The sequence below is a fragment of the Danio aesculapii genome, chromosome 19 (genome assembly GCF_903798145.1).
Source record: "Danio aesculapii chromosome 19, fDanAes4.1, whole genome shotgun sequence".
Taxonomy (NCBI): Eukaryota; Metazoa; Chordata; class Actinopteri; order Cypriniformes; family Danionidae; genus Danio; species Danio aesculapii.
Window position 1 is genome coordinate 43,751,744 of NC_079453.1, and position 16,044 is coordinate 43,767,787.

Sequence of the window (16,044 nt, forward strand, 5' to 3'; positions counted from 1 at the left end):
GGAATAAAAGATCTGTTCATTTCTCTGTGATCATCAATCATCTTCAAATGTGGTCAAGAATGAGTTTTACAAGTTGAAAGCGTTTGTAAAACAGTGCATGTGTGTAATGAATTACAGCGATTTTACTGTCTTTAATTTATCACCACAGCCGCATGTGAGTACATTTATAAAAGAAGATGCTTCAATCCCGGTTTGTGGACGCTTAATCAGTTTTATTTTGTTCATTAACATACCAGATATCCATACAGCAGTGGATATTAATGTGTGTCCTTTCACATTTGCCATGCAAAAACAGTGCAAAGTTAAACACGTGCGCTGTCTGTCTGTCTCTCTGTGAGTGTGTGTGTGTGTGTGTGTGTGTGTGTGTGTGTGTGTGTGTGTGTGCGTGTGTGTGCGTGTGTGCGCATAAACTTTGTAACAGGTTGAATTAACTCCACAACACATACATGAAATAATCATTGGTAAAGTTTTTACTGTAGTATTTCTCACAAACGTTACGTGAGATCTGCTTCCTTTATGTCTGTCACTGTGCTGTTTATCTGACGCAGCCGAGGTTTAGATTGAGGCATCAAAATTTAGATTTATTTAAAATTCTGATTGAGGCAGAATTTTATGGAGGAATTATTTTTTTTAAAGATTTTTATTTTTGGCCTTTATTAAGCGGATAGGACAGTTTTACAGACAGGAAGCAAAGTGGGAGAGAGGAGGAAGGGAGGGGAAATGTCCACGAGCTGGGATTCGAACTCGGGACACCATGAAGTGCTACTGCACCATATGTCGGCGCGCTAACCACTAGACTATTGCACTGACGGAGGAATTCTTTTTTGCTGTAGTTTGTGACTGTCCTGAGGAATAAAAAATCCAACCAAATGAAAAGAAATAGGACTTTCTCCAGAAGAAAAATATAAATACTTTTTCCTTGATTTATTGAAAATCATCTGGGAAATATTTGAAAAATAATAAAAATTTCAATGGCTAATAATTTTGTCTTCAACTTTACATACATATCATATGCAAGTAAATAGTATGCTTTAATATTCCAACAATTTGTGAAAATAGTGTAGCAGGAATTTGAATAAAAATTAAACAAAATACTTATTTTGACCTGCACTTACTAAATTAATATTGTAAATTATACATTTTTAAAAGTATTATGAGCTGTAAAGTATTTTGACAGTTTTCTTAAGGTTTTAGGCATTGCATTGTTATACAGTTCAGGTCCGAATTATTAGCCCCCCAGTTTATATTTTGTCCCCAATTTCTGTTTAACGGAGAGAAGATTTTTCAACACATTTCTAATCATAATAGTTTTAATAACTCATCTCTAATAACTGATTTATTTTATCTTTGCCATGATGACAGTAAATATTATTTGACTAGATATTTCTAAAGACACTTCTATACAGCTTAAAGTGACATTTAAAGGCTTAACTTGGTTAATTAGGTTAACTAGGCGGGTTAGGGTAATAAGGCAAGTAATTGTATAATGATGGTTTGTTCTGTAGACTATGGAAAAAAAAGACAGCTTAAAGGGGCTAATAATTCTGACCTTAAAAAATTAAAAACTGCTTTTATTCTAGCCGAAATAAAACAAATAAGACTTTCTCCAGAAGAAAAAATATTATCAGACATACTGTGAAAATTTCCTTGCTCTATTAAGCATAATTTGGGAAATATTTAAAAAAAAAATAATAATTCAAAGATGGGCTAATAATTCTGAATTCAACTGTATATCCTCTAATATAACTTCAAATGGATAAAATATTCGATCAATCATGTTAACGTGAGCAATTCCAGCATTATGGATGTGACATTTGCAGTAAAATCTCAAAGCATAAATTCACATAGAAAGTATATATGAACATATTTTCCAAAACTACTAACCACAGAGTTATGGGATCAGAAAAATATCAACCTGTAAACATTTCTTATCATTTAAATGAGGGAAATGAACATGTGTTATAGATGTGACCAGAAAAGATTGCAAGTTTGCTGTATACAACATACCTTGTAGAAATTCTGTTAATTAAACAGTACAACCCAAAAGAAACAATGCTCATCGAAAGGATAAGAGTTGACTCTATAGAACAAAAATGATTGATTATATTTAATATTTTTGCATTTATGAGGAAAAAGCTTCATTATGGATGTGACAGATGGGAAATTGGCACTTGTGTGACTTTGGTAAATCAAATAAAATTGTGTAAAAACATTGACAGAGACATTTTTGAGTATTTTTATTCTACTGTAAAATATTTACTTGAACAAAAAACTACAAAAAAGGTATTCACTATTTTAGAGAAAACACTTTTTTTTCATGGCAAGGTTGACATTTGCATGGAATTGCTCGTATGTTGTTTACTTCATGTGACTGTACCACTGAAACAGTAAGGACTTAACCATTAACCATTGCTTCCACAGGCAATAAGAATTCGCTTTAAACAGTAGTGAGTGGAACTTAACATTGCAAACATTATTCCTCAAGTGCTGTCATTTGAGCGTTACTTTTATTGAGTGCTCATTTAAAAGCTTTACTGAAGTAGCAGTTGTTTGTGTCTTTATCATTATACTTAATTCAGAGTTTTTAATCTGGAATTAAACCGCTTACTCTGCTTAGTCTTTAATGCAGACCTCCTGCTGATTTCGACCAGTTTGATTGTGGGTAAAAATGCGTGACTCTCTAATGAAGCTGTCCATCCTGTCATGGTTTTTACACATTTCTAATGTGGGATCACAAGAAACATCACAAGTATCAGAGGTGTAAAAACTATAAGACCTAATTCACAGATATGAAGTGAGGCAGTTGACACTCTATTGTGTATGAATATTATGTATAACACCACTTTTAAACATCTGGAGACGTTTCATAAAATGAAACAAAGAGAGCATGATTTGTTTATTCTTTTTAACATTTATTTATTTGAAAAAAAACATTTAATTAAAAGTAAAATGTTTTCGGTGAGCAAACAGATTCTATTTTTTAAGTCTAAACTATTTTTTTATTTTGATGGCTGCATCACACTTCATAAACTGTTGAAGTCAGCATTATTAGCCCTTCTGTAAAATTTACATTTTTAAAATATTTCACAAGCAGGGCAGCACGGTGGCTCAGTGGTTAACACTGTCGCCTCACAGAAAGAAAGGTCGCTGGTTCAAATCCTGGCTGGGCCAGTTGGCATATCTGTACATCTCTGCAATGACTCAAATACCTGTAAGTCATCTGGAATGGCAAATGAAGCATTCTTGCAGGACTCCCAGAGTTCATCAAGATTCTTTAGATTCATCTTCAATGCCTTCTCCTTCATCTTACCCCAGACATGCTCAATAATGTTCATGTATGGTGACTGGTCTGGTCAAACCTTGATCACCTTGACCTTCTTTGTTTTCAGGAAATTTGATGTGGAGGCTGAAGTATGAGGAGCTATCCTGCTGAAGAATTTGCCCTCTCCTGTGGTTTGTAATGTAATGGGCAGCACAAATGTCTTGATACCTCAGGCTGTTGATGTTGTCATCCACTCTGCAGATCTTTCGCACGCTCCCATAAAGAATGTAAGCCCAAACCATGATTTTTCCTTCACCAAACTTGACTGAATTCTATAAGAATCTTGGGTCCATGTGGGTTCCAGTAGCTCTTCTGCAGTATAAGTGATGATTGGGATGCAGTTCAACAGATGAATCAGCAGAAAAATCTACCTTCTGACACTTCCAAATGATCAACTAGAAGTCAAGTTATTATTTGTTGCTCTTACAACTGATATCGACGACAAGACTTTTGTCTTGTAGTGTATGTTCATGTTAGTTAACGTTAGTGAATGAAAATACAGTTGTTCATTGTTTTTTTGTTTTGTTTTTTAAATATCTTTATTGCATTTTTGTAAAAACAACAAAACAAACAAAACAACAACAACAAAACTTCTCAGTATTTTACAAGATTAATTTTACAATATTTATGACCTCTTTTCTTATTCATCAATCAACACATTTACTACTCCCCCACATTTTAAGAACAATTTGAAAGGACACAAACCTATTTATCTCTTAACCCTTTAACTACCCCACCAAGAAAAAAATGTTTGGATAGCATTTCTTAACTCCTAATGTCGCTAGTTAACACACTCAATGCATTTTTTTCAACACATCTCATAATTTCTAAAACATCAACCTCTACCAAATGGTTGATTTATGGTAAAAGTACCAGACTTAATCCTTATAAAAAATATGAAGTGTAAGACCAATTTATTTTACTAACTATTCAAAATAAAACATTTTTGAACACTAAATCACCCTGTTTTTTTTTTAAGTATGCTAAAAAATATTTCAGATTCTCATTTAACGTGTTTTCTTGTTTTATTGTTTTGAATTTTTACAGTAAAACCAGAATTATGTGTAGTAGTACAACAGGACTATATTTTTTTCTTTTTTTTTTTGTAAAACAACAATGCTGTGTGTGTGAGCCATTATTTAAAACAGTCATTGTTTAAATTACTTTAGCAGTCGTTATTGAAAACTGTAAAAACATGGTCAACCATTTGGTAGAGGGGCAGTCAAAAGGTTCAAATATAGGTTATCTATTCTATTGTCATGTTTGTAACGATGTCTTTCAGCCAACATCCTATATTTGGTGTACACACATAGTTCATGTCAACTCACGGTGCAATAACTAATGTTAACAAGCATGAACTCTGATGTTAATAATGCAGTAAATGTTGAACTATGATTATTAAATGCTGTACAAGTACTGCTTATACTTCATTCATTCGGCTTAGTTCTTTTAGTCCTCAGGGATCGCTACAGTGGAATAAACCAGCAACTTATTCAGCATGTTTTACACAGCGGAAGCCCTTCCAGGAGCAACCCAGTAAGGGGAAACACCCATACACTCTCATTCACACACACACACACACTCATACACTACGTCCAGTTTAGTTTATTCAATTCACCTATAGCGCATGTGTTTGGACTGTGGGGGAAACCGGAGCACCCAGAGGAAACCATCGCCAACAGGGAGAGAACATGCGAACTCCACACAGAGATGCTAACTGACCCAGCCGGGACTCAAACCAGTGACCTTCTTGCTGTGAGGTGACAGTGCTAACCACTAAGCTACCCTGTTGCTCCTGTTTATACTTGTAATGTAATGTTATGTATATTTATATAGCTCATTAATCGTGTATGGCCATACACCCAAAGCGCTTCACAATCATGAGGAGGGTCTCTCCACACCACCACCAGTGTGCAGCATCCACTTGGATGATGCGATGGCATACACAGGACAACAGCGCCAGTGCGCTCACCACACACCAGCTATTGGGAATTCCTTTGAAAGTTTATTTACGGTTATTAACGTGTATATTGAGGAAACTTACTGTTAACAAGGTTACAGATTTGTACAGATACTTAGTTCATATAATTAAATACATGAATTAACTCAACTAATGAAACCTTATTGTAAAGAGTGAACAAAATCTTACATATTGTGCCTTTTCTCACAGATTCCTATTGCATTTTATTATATGTTCTATATATTACATGTATATTATATGTTTTATTATATGTTATATGTTAACATTTTTTATAGAGCTTACATGGTGTGTATTGATTCACACATCTCAGTTTTTGTTGACTTCAGTGCCAAACTGAAGTTGAATGTGCTTTATAAATAAACTTTACTTACTTAAACAATGTGACATAAATACACAAATCTGATATAAAAGCAGCGTTTGAGATGGCAGGTTAAATGTGAACCTGGATCAGAAGTTACAGTACCTAACATGTGACTCTGCACTCATACACTTGCCACATGACTGCATGTGACTGCGAGACCCTATACAAACACAAGAGAGAGAGAGAAAGAAAGACTGAGATTCACACTGTAAAAAAAATGTCTGCGGTTTCAATGGTTAAAAAAAATCTGTAACCTGGTTAACAGTAAGTTTCCTCAATATATACAGTTGAAGTCAGAATTATTAGCCCCGCTTGTTTATTTTTTTCCCCAGTTTTTGTTTAACGGAGAGAAGATTTTTTTCAACACATTTCTAAACATAATAGTTTTAATAACTCATTTCTAATAACTGATTTATTTTATCTTTGCCATGATGACAGTAAATAATATTTGACTAGATATTTTTCAAGACACTTCTATACAGCTTAAAGTGACATTTAAATGCTTAACTAGGTTAATTAGGTTTACTAGGCAGGTTAGGGTAATTAGGCAAGTTGTTGTATAACGATGGTTTGTTCTGTAGACTATCGAAAAAATATATATAGCTTAAAGGGGCTAATAATTTTGACCTTAAAATGGTGTTTAAAAAATTTAAAACTGCTTTTATTCTAGCCTAAATAAAACAAATAAGACTTTCTCCAGAAGAAAAAATATTATCAGACACACCAACACAATCTCATGGCAATTCGTAACTTTTTGCTTTAGTGGCTAATTCGTATGAATTCGTACGATCTAATTCGTACAATTCAGTACGATTTGCTCATCCCCCAATGACGGTTGGGTTTAGGGGCGGGGTTAGGTGCCACGCCTCCTTTTTTAAATCGTACAATTTCGTACGACGGAACTCGTACGAATTTGTACGAATTAGCCACTAAACTGACAAAACGTAAAATACTTACATTTTCTCGTGAGATCAGGCTGGACATACTGTGAAAATGTCCTTGCTCTGTTAAACATCATTTGGGAAATATTTAAAAAAAGAAAAATACATTAAAAGGGGGGGCTAATAATTCAGACTTCAACTGTACGTTGAATAACTGTAAATTGACTTTCAAAGGATTTCCTTCATGGCACGTCACTTTTTATGCTTTTTTGTTGACATTACTGTGGTTCTTTTTAGCTTTTTTTCTCATCAGTGATGTACATCAGAGTTTTATGTTACATCTAATGTTGATCATTAATGTTTATTTGCATTACTGAGCTCCTTCTATATATTAGCATGTTTCTTTGCTTATGGAAAAGTTCTTTGTGATAAGGTCATCACTACATGCTTATTGGTTGTGTTTTGGTCTGTGTTACAAAGTTTTGTGTAGATGGTTAGTATTTAGGATGGCACGGTGGCTCAGTGGTTAGCACTGTTGTCTCACAACAAGAAGATGGCTGGTTCGAGTCCCGGCTGGGTCAGTTGGTGTTTCTGTGTGGAGTTTGTGTGTTTGCATATGGGTTTCCTCTGAGTGCTCTGGTTTTCCCCGCAGTACAAATACATGTGCTATAGGCGAATTGAATAAACTGTGAATGTGAGAGGATGTGTGTATAGTTGTTTTCCAGTACTAGGTTGCAGCTGGAAGGGCATTCGCTGCTTAAAACATATGCCGGAATAGTTGGTGGTTAATTCCACTGTGGCGAACCCTGATAAATAAGGGACTAAGCCGAAGGAAAATGAATGAATGAATGGTTAGTATTTAAAAACATTGGTGTATGACAAAAAGAATTATGAAATATGGTAATTTTCTGTTAAATTCAGAATTTAAGAGATAGTTCACCCAAAAATGTTGAATTTACTCACCCTCAGGTGGTTTCAAACCTTTATGAGTTTCTTTCTCCTGCTGAACACAACAAAATATATTTAGAAAATACCTGTAGCAAAAACCTGTAACCATTGAATTATAGTATTTGTTTTTCCCACTATGAAAGTCAATGGTTACAGGTTTTCAGCTTTCTTCAGTCTTTTTTCATTCTCCAATCAAATGAAAGCAGAGGCGGGGTTTTAGTCGAGGTGACTTTGGAGACTTTTAAAGATGGAAGAGAGACTATTGGTCACTATTTTTTGAGTTATCCAGTGCTGTATGACTTCACAAATCATGAATATCACAATATTATTAAATATTACAATTATAACAATATCAGCAGCAACACTCGTACGCAATACGCAGCTGAATACAGTTGAAGCCAGAATTATTAGCCCTCCTTTGAATTTGTTTTTCTTTTTTAAATATTTCCCAAATGATGTTTAACAGAGCAGGGAAATTTTCACAGTATGTCTGATAATATTTTTTCTTCCGGAGAAAGTCTTAATTGTTTTATTTTGGCTAGAATAAAAGTAGTTAAAATTTTTTCTCAGAAATTGTTATTTACTAAGTAGTTTTAAACATGTGTACTTTTACTTTCCCTTGAGTACATTTTTAGTGCAGTATTGGTACTTTTACTCCACTACTTTCCTTCAACCTGCAGTCACTACTTTATTTTTTCTTGTCTATGGGGATTAGAGAAGTCAGTCCTGTGATTCCTGTCCAATCAGATCGCACACAGAAGGTAAACGCATCATAATAAACTACTTCAAGACATGGGCGATTTATAATTGCAGCAAACTGTTTGGAAGCATTAAAAGTGCCCATGATATCCAAAATCTTTACATGTATTGACACAGAGACTGCTTAGATGTATGTCACTGATGAGAAGATGACGGATGTTACTGTATGATGACCGAAATGGCCTTAAAGACCCAGCAGGCACAAGATGTCAACATGACGTCAGATTGACGTTGTAACCCAATGTCCTGGAGACGTTGCATTTTGTTTGTAAATGAAAATCGGGTTGACATCAGAACCCAACGTCAGGCCGACGACTATGCCCAACGTCCAACCTAAAATCAACCAAATATCAACGTCTAATGACGTTACAGCTTGACGTTGTGTGGACGTTACCACTGTGACGTCTATCAGATGTTGGATTTTGATTGCCATAACTGTCATAAATGTCAGTATTTGACGTCAATATGACGTTGGTTTAAGATGTTGGCTCGAGGTTGAATTTTGGTCACTTTCTAACACAACCTAAAATCAACCAAATATCAACATCATTTTACATCATTATTGGACATCCAAATAACGTTGCCCTTAGATGCTGACTAGACATTGAATTTTGGTCACCTGCCATCACAACCTTAATCTAACCTAATATTAACGTCTTATGAGTTGTGTGCCTGCTGGGCAATAACTAAATGCATTACAGAATGTTACGTTTACACACATCCACAAATTACATGTAAATGCATCAGCTTTTACAGCGTAATACTCACTACTCGAGTACTTCTGAAAGGGCTTTTATTCATACTTTGAGTAATATTTACAACAGATACTTTTACTCTACTTGCACTAAATTTGTCTGCAATTAATGGTACTTTTACTTGAGCATGATTTTTCAGTACTCTTTTCACCACTGATAATAATAATAATAATAATAATAATAATAATAATAATAATAATAATAATAATAATAATACATCTAAACATGTCGATCTTGGTGGGTTTTCTTTTAAACACAACAAATTTTGTCTTAAATGAGCATAAGCAGTTTGGAAAACAATCCTATGCGTTCATTATAGATCTGTGCATTTTTAAAGTAACACCTCTATTATGGTAATCAAATGAAAAATCTAAACGAAAGATTCATTCACTGCTCTTTAATCAGAAAGTTTCAATTATACAGAAAAGAAAAGGTTCATGAAATTTAATAACTTGATTCAATTTCTTCATAATAGCTATTAATTTTAGTAGGCTAAACCGTTTGCTAATTCATTTGCTTTTTCTAATGTATACTCTTTATTCTGTCCTTTGTTAATAATAACAACAACAACAACAACAATAATAATAATAATAAATGTAATACTGACTGTTTCAACTGTTTATTTACAATAAAACAGCTCCTGATCAACATATTTAGTACTTTTTTTGGGTGTATATTCCCTTATTTTCACATCACAATGTTGACAGGTGTGTTCTCATTTGCTTTTCATTTGATGCACTCTCACTAGCAGAGCTGTGATAAAACAAAACAAAAATCTTCTCTATGTCCCACTCTCTCTTTGTGTTTCGATTTAGAGTACGTCAAACATTGAATAAAAAATGCATGTTTCAAAGCTCTTCACGGGACCTTTAAATAGTGAGTAAATGACAGAAAATTCATTATTAGGAGAACTATCCCTAAAAAACTGCACCACAGTTGTCATTTTTACTGTACATTTGTACAATTTTTTTTTTTTACTCAAGCTAAAATCAATCTGGGTTGTTGATATTTCATGAAGTGAGGGTTAGTGTTCACTGGACTACCGGCTGATGATGCAAATGGCCAATCCGTAAAGGGAATGCTGGATTAGCTCAGAGAATCATTGCATGCAATATTTAGCTCTAATCTGTACTCTTAAATCCAACAGGCCCTCCTCACTGAAATGAGTTACACATAAAACCTGTTCTCAGAAACACTGTGGAAGTAAGTCATCGCAGTTAAGCCATCAGCTGACTCCAAAACTGCCAAAATAATACTGCCGCTTGATGAAATGTTTGTCACATACTCACTCAGATTACTCTGAACTTTGTTTCAGTTCTGTTTGGATTACAAAAAAACAATCTGGCATCCTTATTTTGATCTGTACAAGAGGTATTTAGTTGATGCAGATAAGGAACTTCCTTTGATTCTTGGTTATTTTGACCATATGACTCATAGACATTCTATTCAAAACTGCAGTTTTTTCTTTCTTTTTTTGGAGACAACAAGGAAAATTGTTCGTAATGGTGACTGTATATTAAAGGGCTAGTACATGAAAAAGTATGTTCTGTCGTTTTATGTCTTAACTTAGAAACTAGTTTGGTAGATTAAATTGCAAAAAAAAATTTATTTAATAATTTATTTAATAACATAATAATGTCAAAATTTGTTCCATCATGATTTTTTTTCAATACAAAAAATGTCTATGAACAAAATTAAAACATTCTGACCAAAATATGAATTTTTATATTATATATATATATATATATATATATATATATATATATATATATATATATATATATATATATATATATATATATATATATATATAGTTGAAGTCAGAATTATTAGCCCCCCTTTGAATTTTTTATTCTTTTTTTAAATATTACTCAAATGATGTTTAACAAAACAAGGAAATTTTCACAGTATGTCTGATAATATTTTTTCTTCTGGAGAAAGTCTTATTTGTTTTATTTAGGCTAGAATAAAAGCAGTTTTAATTTTTTAAACACCATTTAAAGGTCAAAATTTATAACCCCTTTTAAGCTATGTATTTTTTTCGATAGTCTACACAACAAACCATCGTCATACAATAACTTGTCTAATTACCATAACCAGCCTAGTTAACCTAATTAACCTAGTTACAATCAGTTATTAGAAATGAGTTATTAAAACTATTATGTTTAAAAATGTGTTGGAATAAACTCTCTCCGTTAAACAGAAATTGGGGAAAATATAATCATGGGGGCTAATAATTCAGGGGGTGCTAATATATATATATATATATATATATATATATATATATATATATATATATATATATATATATATATATATATATATATATATATATATATATATATATATATATATATAAGGGGCGTCACGGTGGCACAGTGGGTAGCACAATCACCTCACAGCAAAAAGTTCGTTAGTTCGAGCCCCGGCTGGGTCAGTTGGCATTTCTTTGCATTTTCTTCCTATATTGGCGTGGGTTTCCTCTGGGTGCTCCAGTTTTCCCCACAGTCTAAAGACATGCCCTATAGGTGAATTGAATAATCTAAACTGGTGTGCATTTCAGAAAACTATTGTTAGCCAACTAAGGTCGCAAGTTCCGTCGTTACAAACATAGTTTGTTAATTTGGCATTTTCCAAATCCGTTGCTCCAACGAACATTCGCAAACTGCGTTTCAAACTTGTACACTTGCAACTACACCTCTGGAGCTGTAGTTAGAAACATAGTTCCTGGCTGTGTTCTGTTCCCAGTTATCCCCCTATGCCCTATTCGTTTAGAACATTCTAACATTTACACTTGGCATGAGTAAAAGAAAGCATTAAAGTCATCTCTCTTAGGTGTAATTTGCTTTCAATGTGTTTTTACAGTTCAGTATTAGCAATCTTCATGTTAACAATTGTGCTCCCTTTACAATGCACTTTGAAAATATTGATGTCATTTTGAACACAGCCATGGCACATGATGAAAGCTACAGTATAGGTGACCTATTATTTATGTTTTGTTAATTTATGTTGCGTCTCCAAAGCTTGGGAAGACAAAAACATATCATGCGTTAATTCTTTTAATTTATAGTGGGTTATTTATTAAGTATCTGTACTGTATATGACACGGGCCTGCTGGTTAGAACATTTCTGCAGTGGTTTACATGTCACATTGTAAAAGTAGACTTTTCAAAAAAATAAATAAATGAATAAACAATATCCTACTTTAATAATCATCATCATCATCATCATCATTAATATTATTATTATTAAAGTAGGATTTTCTTCATTTCCTTATAAATAATAAATATTACATTTCATTTTTTAATAAATAGCCTCATTATTTGTTTATTTATATGATTTATATATGAGATTAGAATATTTGTTAGCTTTTGTGAGTGATTTTATGTTTTAGAATAGACTATGGAATATTCTCAATAATATTTGTAAAGGAAACATAGGTCCTATATGTGCCATTTACATATATTTCAATTAATATGGAAAGCGAGTGCATGTTTTTACCAAAACTAATATTGGATTTTATTTTAAATGCGTGTGCTTGTAAAACAATATAATTTGCACAAATGTATTATGGGGTTCTTACATTATAACTAACATGGTTTAAAAGATGGTTCTGCGACAGAGAAACTATGAGTTTTGGGAAACTCTCATCACTACATCATTCTTTTCCCAAACGATGCATCGTACTATGATAATTCAGCAACGAGTTACGTCGTTGTTTGGGAAACGCACGTATGGTTGTGGTGTATGTGTGTGAAGGCAACAGTGTATAGGTGTTTCCCAGTGTTGGGTTGTGGCTGGAAGGACATCCGCTGCATAAAACATATGCTGGATAAGTTGGCGGTTTATTTCGCTGTGTTGAACCCCATACCTGGCAACATTTGTGAACTGAAGACAGGGGGGAGAGAAAGGTTTCACAGGCAGCCGCCCACTGCGATCGGACATTACACCAATGTCGGCGATCTGGGGGTGTTTACAGAACAACACAGAAGATGGGTCTGACATAAGGGAGACTCTCGGGAAAAACGGGAGTGTTGGCAGGTATGGCAACCCCTGATTAATAAAGCGGGTTGGGAATGAGCTTTAACGCAGCACTTCAATAGCTGGTCTCTTCTACACTCACCCCCTAAACCTCACTACCATCCGGGTCACGGCACCAATATAACCTCGCCGGTCCTACTGCACCCAACCAGCTCTGAGTTGGGATCGAACCGGCAACCTTCCTCATAGGAGTCGGTTGCTCTAACACGGAGGCTAAAGACCATGGCCTTAAGTGTCTGTCACTAGAGAATTTTTATTCAATGTTTGACCTAATCTTGACCAAAACACAAATACAGGGTGGGGCACAGAGTAGATCCTCCCCTTTTTTAAAAACAGCCAATAACATTTTGTTTTATCACAGCTCTGCCAGCAACTTTAGAGGTCAAATGAGTGAGGTTTTACCTGCAAAGCACTTCACTAGCTGGGCTCTGCTACACTCACCCCTTAAACCTCACTCCCATCCAGGTAACGGCACCAATGTAACCCGCTCTGAGTTAAGATCGAAACAGCGACCTTCTGCATGGGAGTCGGTTGCTTCAACAAGGAAGTTAAAGACCATGGGCTCTAGCGTCTGTCACTAGAGCACCTTTTAGAGGTCAGAGGATTGAGGTTTACCTGCACAGCACTTCACTAGCTGGCCTCTGCTACACCAGAACTAGGAAACACCTATACACCCGCATTCAAACACACACACACACACACACACACACACACACACACACACACACACACACACACACACACACACATACTACAGCCAATTTAAGTTTATTCAATTCACCTGTTTAACTATTTAAAATATGATGATTTCAAACTTTATGTACAAAAAATGGTTCAGGGTCAAGACATTTTTTTTGTAATTAATTAATCAATTAATTATTAAATTCATTAAATGTAATTAAAAAATGTAATACATTTGAATGCTTCCAGATATATATTTAAATATTTCAGGAATGTGTATAAAATATATATTTATATGAATTAAGAATTAGAAAGAAATGTCTGAAAGTCATTTTTTCTTTAGAAAACCAGAACATTTTTTTATGTATGCATCTTATTTTCATGACTTTTCATCTTTCTGAAGGTCATAGGGGTCAATAAACAACATTTGATCGGCATGTAATTCACTCTATGGCCACATACACACAAAAACACCAACATAAAAACATTTTTCAAAATCTCTTCTTTTTGTGTTAACGCAGTAACAATATAAACGACATGAGGGCAAACGATGACAGAGCTGTCATGTTGGTTGAACTATCCCTTTAAGTTAGCCACTTCGTTCCGCACAGATTCCTCGTGGGATTTAACGTATTTAACGAAGTAAACCTTTTCAGATGTGACACGGAGTAGGTGTAGACAGTAGTGAGTTATTAATGCACTCCATATTGCAGTGAGTCACTGAGCTCGTGCCTTGTAAATCTGCCGTAAACAACTCAAGCCGCCGCTAGAGGTCTCAGCCTCAGTGTTGACAAACAATAAAAGAGTTCTATGTGAACATCAATACACACCAGCTCCGTTTAAAACGCTACGCGGGTTTATGGTGGACAAATGTTGCGATATGTCACTAATCTCCCCTGCTTTGTAACACGGGGACAGCTCCCGTTAACCGGAGAGCGACTGACGGGACAAAGCCGCTGCGGTCCCATATAGAGTCTACAGTATATGACGAGATACAGTAGGCTATCATACAGTGAGTGTAAACAATACCCGGATGAAGAAACGCTGCATGCAACAATCATTTCACGGCTCTGCTTTTACTGTATGTACACGTGCAAACGATAACCGACTTTTCTATTTTATTCGTGAAACCTTTATTTGGAGAGTTTCGCACCTTTGTTGCACTCTTGGTATTCTGAGCTGCAACAATGCATGCATGTGTAAGTAGGTCAAGAGAATCGTATTGTTCATTCAGCCTGTGCTACTGCCCCATCAGTGTGTCGAATATACGAATAAATGAGAGCAAGGGAAAGATGGATGCTGAATTATCTCAAGTGCAATGCAAATAATGTGTATTTTGCTGCAGGAGATTACTAGGCATGCTGCCACTATATATATATATATATATATATATATATATATATATATATATATATATATATATATATATATATATATATATATATATATATGTGTGTGTGTGTGTGTGTGTGTGTTTGTTATCTGTGGTAGGATGCTTAATCGCTGTCATCATACTGTACCACACATTGGAAATGTTGTTTTCTTACAAAAAAATGTTTTGAAATGTTGCACATGGCATTACTGATACTATTAATATGCATGAATAATAATTGGAGTGTTTTAAAGTGAATCTAAGAGTTGTTATTATTATTTACTCTAATTGAATATTTTTTCATTTAGATTCTGTCTTTTTAATTTGATGTATGCTACTTTGTATTTTGATAATCATACATTTTCTTCAGGTAAAAGTTTTAACTTCGTTCCATTGTTATCAAAATGATGTTTTGTATGCATCTATAAATCCCAACTAGGCTGCTGCAAAGCATTGACATTTAACTCGTCTTTTTGGAAGTATGCCAACAAGTTGTGGGTGGTGTGGCACTGAAAAAAAAAACAGAAAAAAAACTTGAGCTGGTCACCAGACGGTTTTAACCTTGTAGAGCCATGACTAATTCCCTGAGCCTGTAAATTGCTGTTATATATACGCTGGGTGACATTTATTGATCACAGGTTATGACAGTAAATGCGCTTAAAATATAATATAATAAGATAATCTAAACAAATCTATAAATAATTTTGTTTAAAATGAATTTCGCTTCGTGCATTATCTTAAAACAAAGTGTTAAATAATTACATATGCACTGTAATGGTCATTGGATAATTTACAAAAATAAATAAATATAATAAAACATAACCTTTTTATTGATTATTATGATTGCATTATAAGAGGAATAAATCACGATAATATAGTTCAATGCTTGCAACATAATCCTGACTAAATAGGATCGTTTCGGTATTTGAAAAAAAAAAAAATC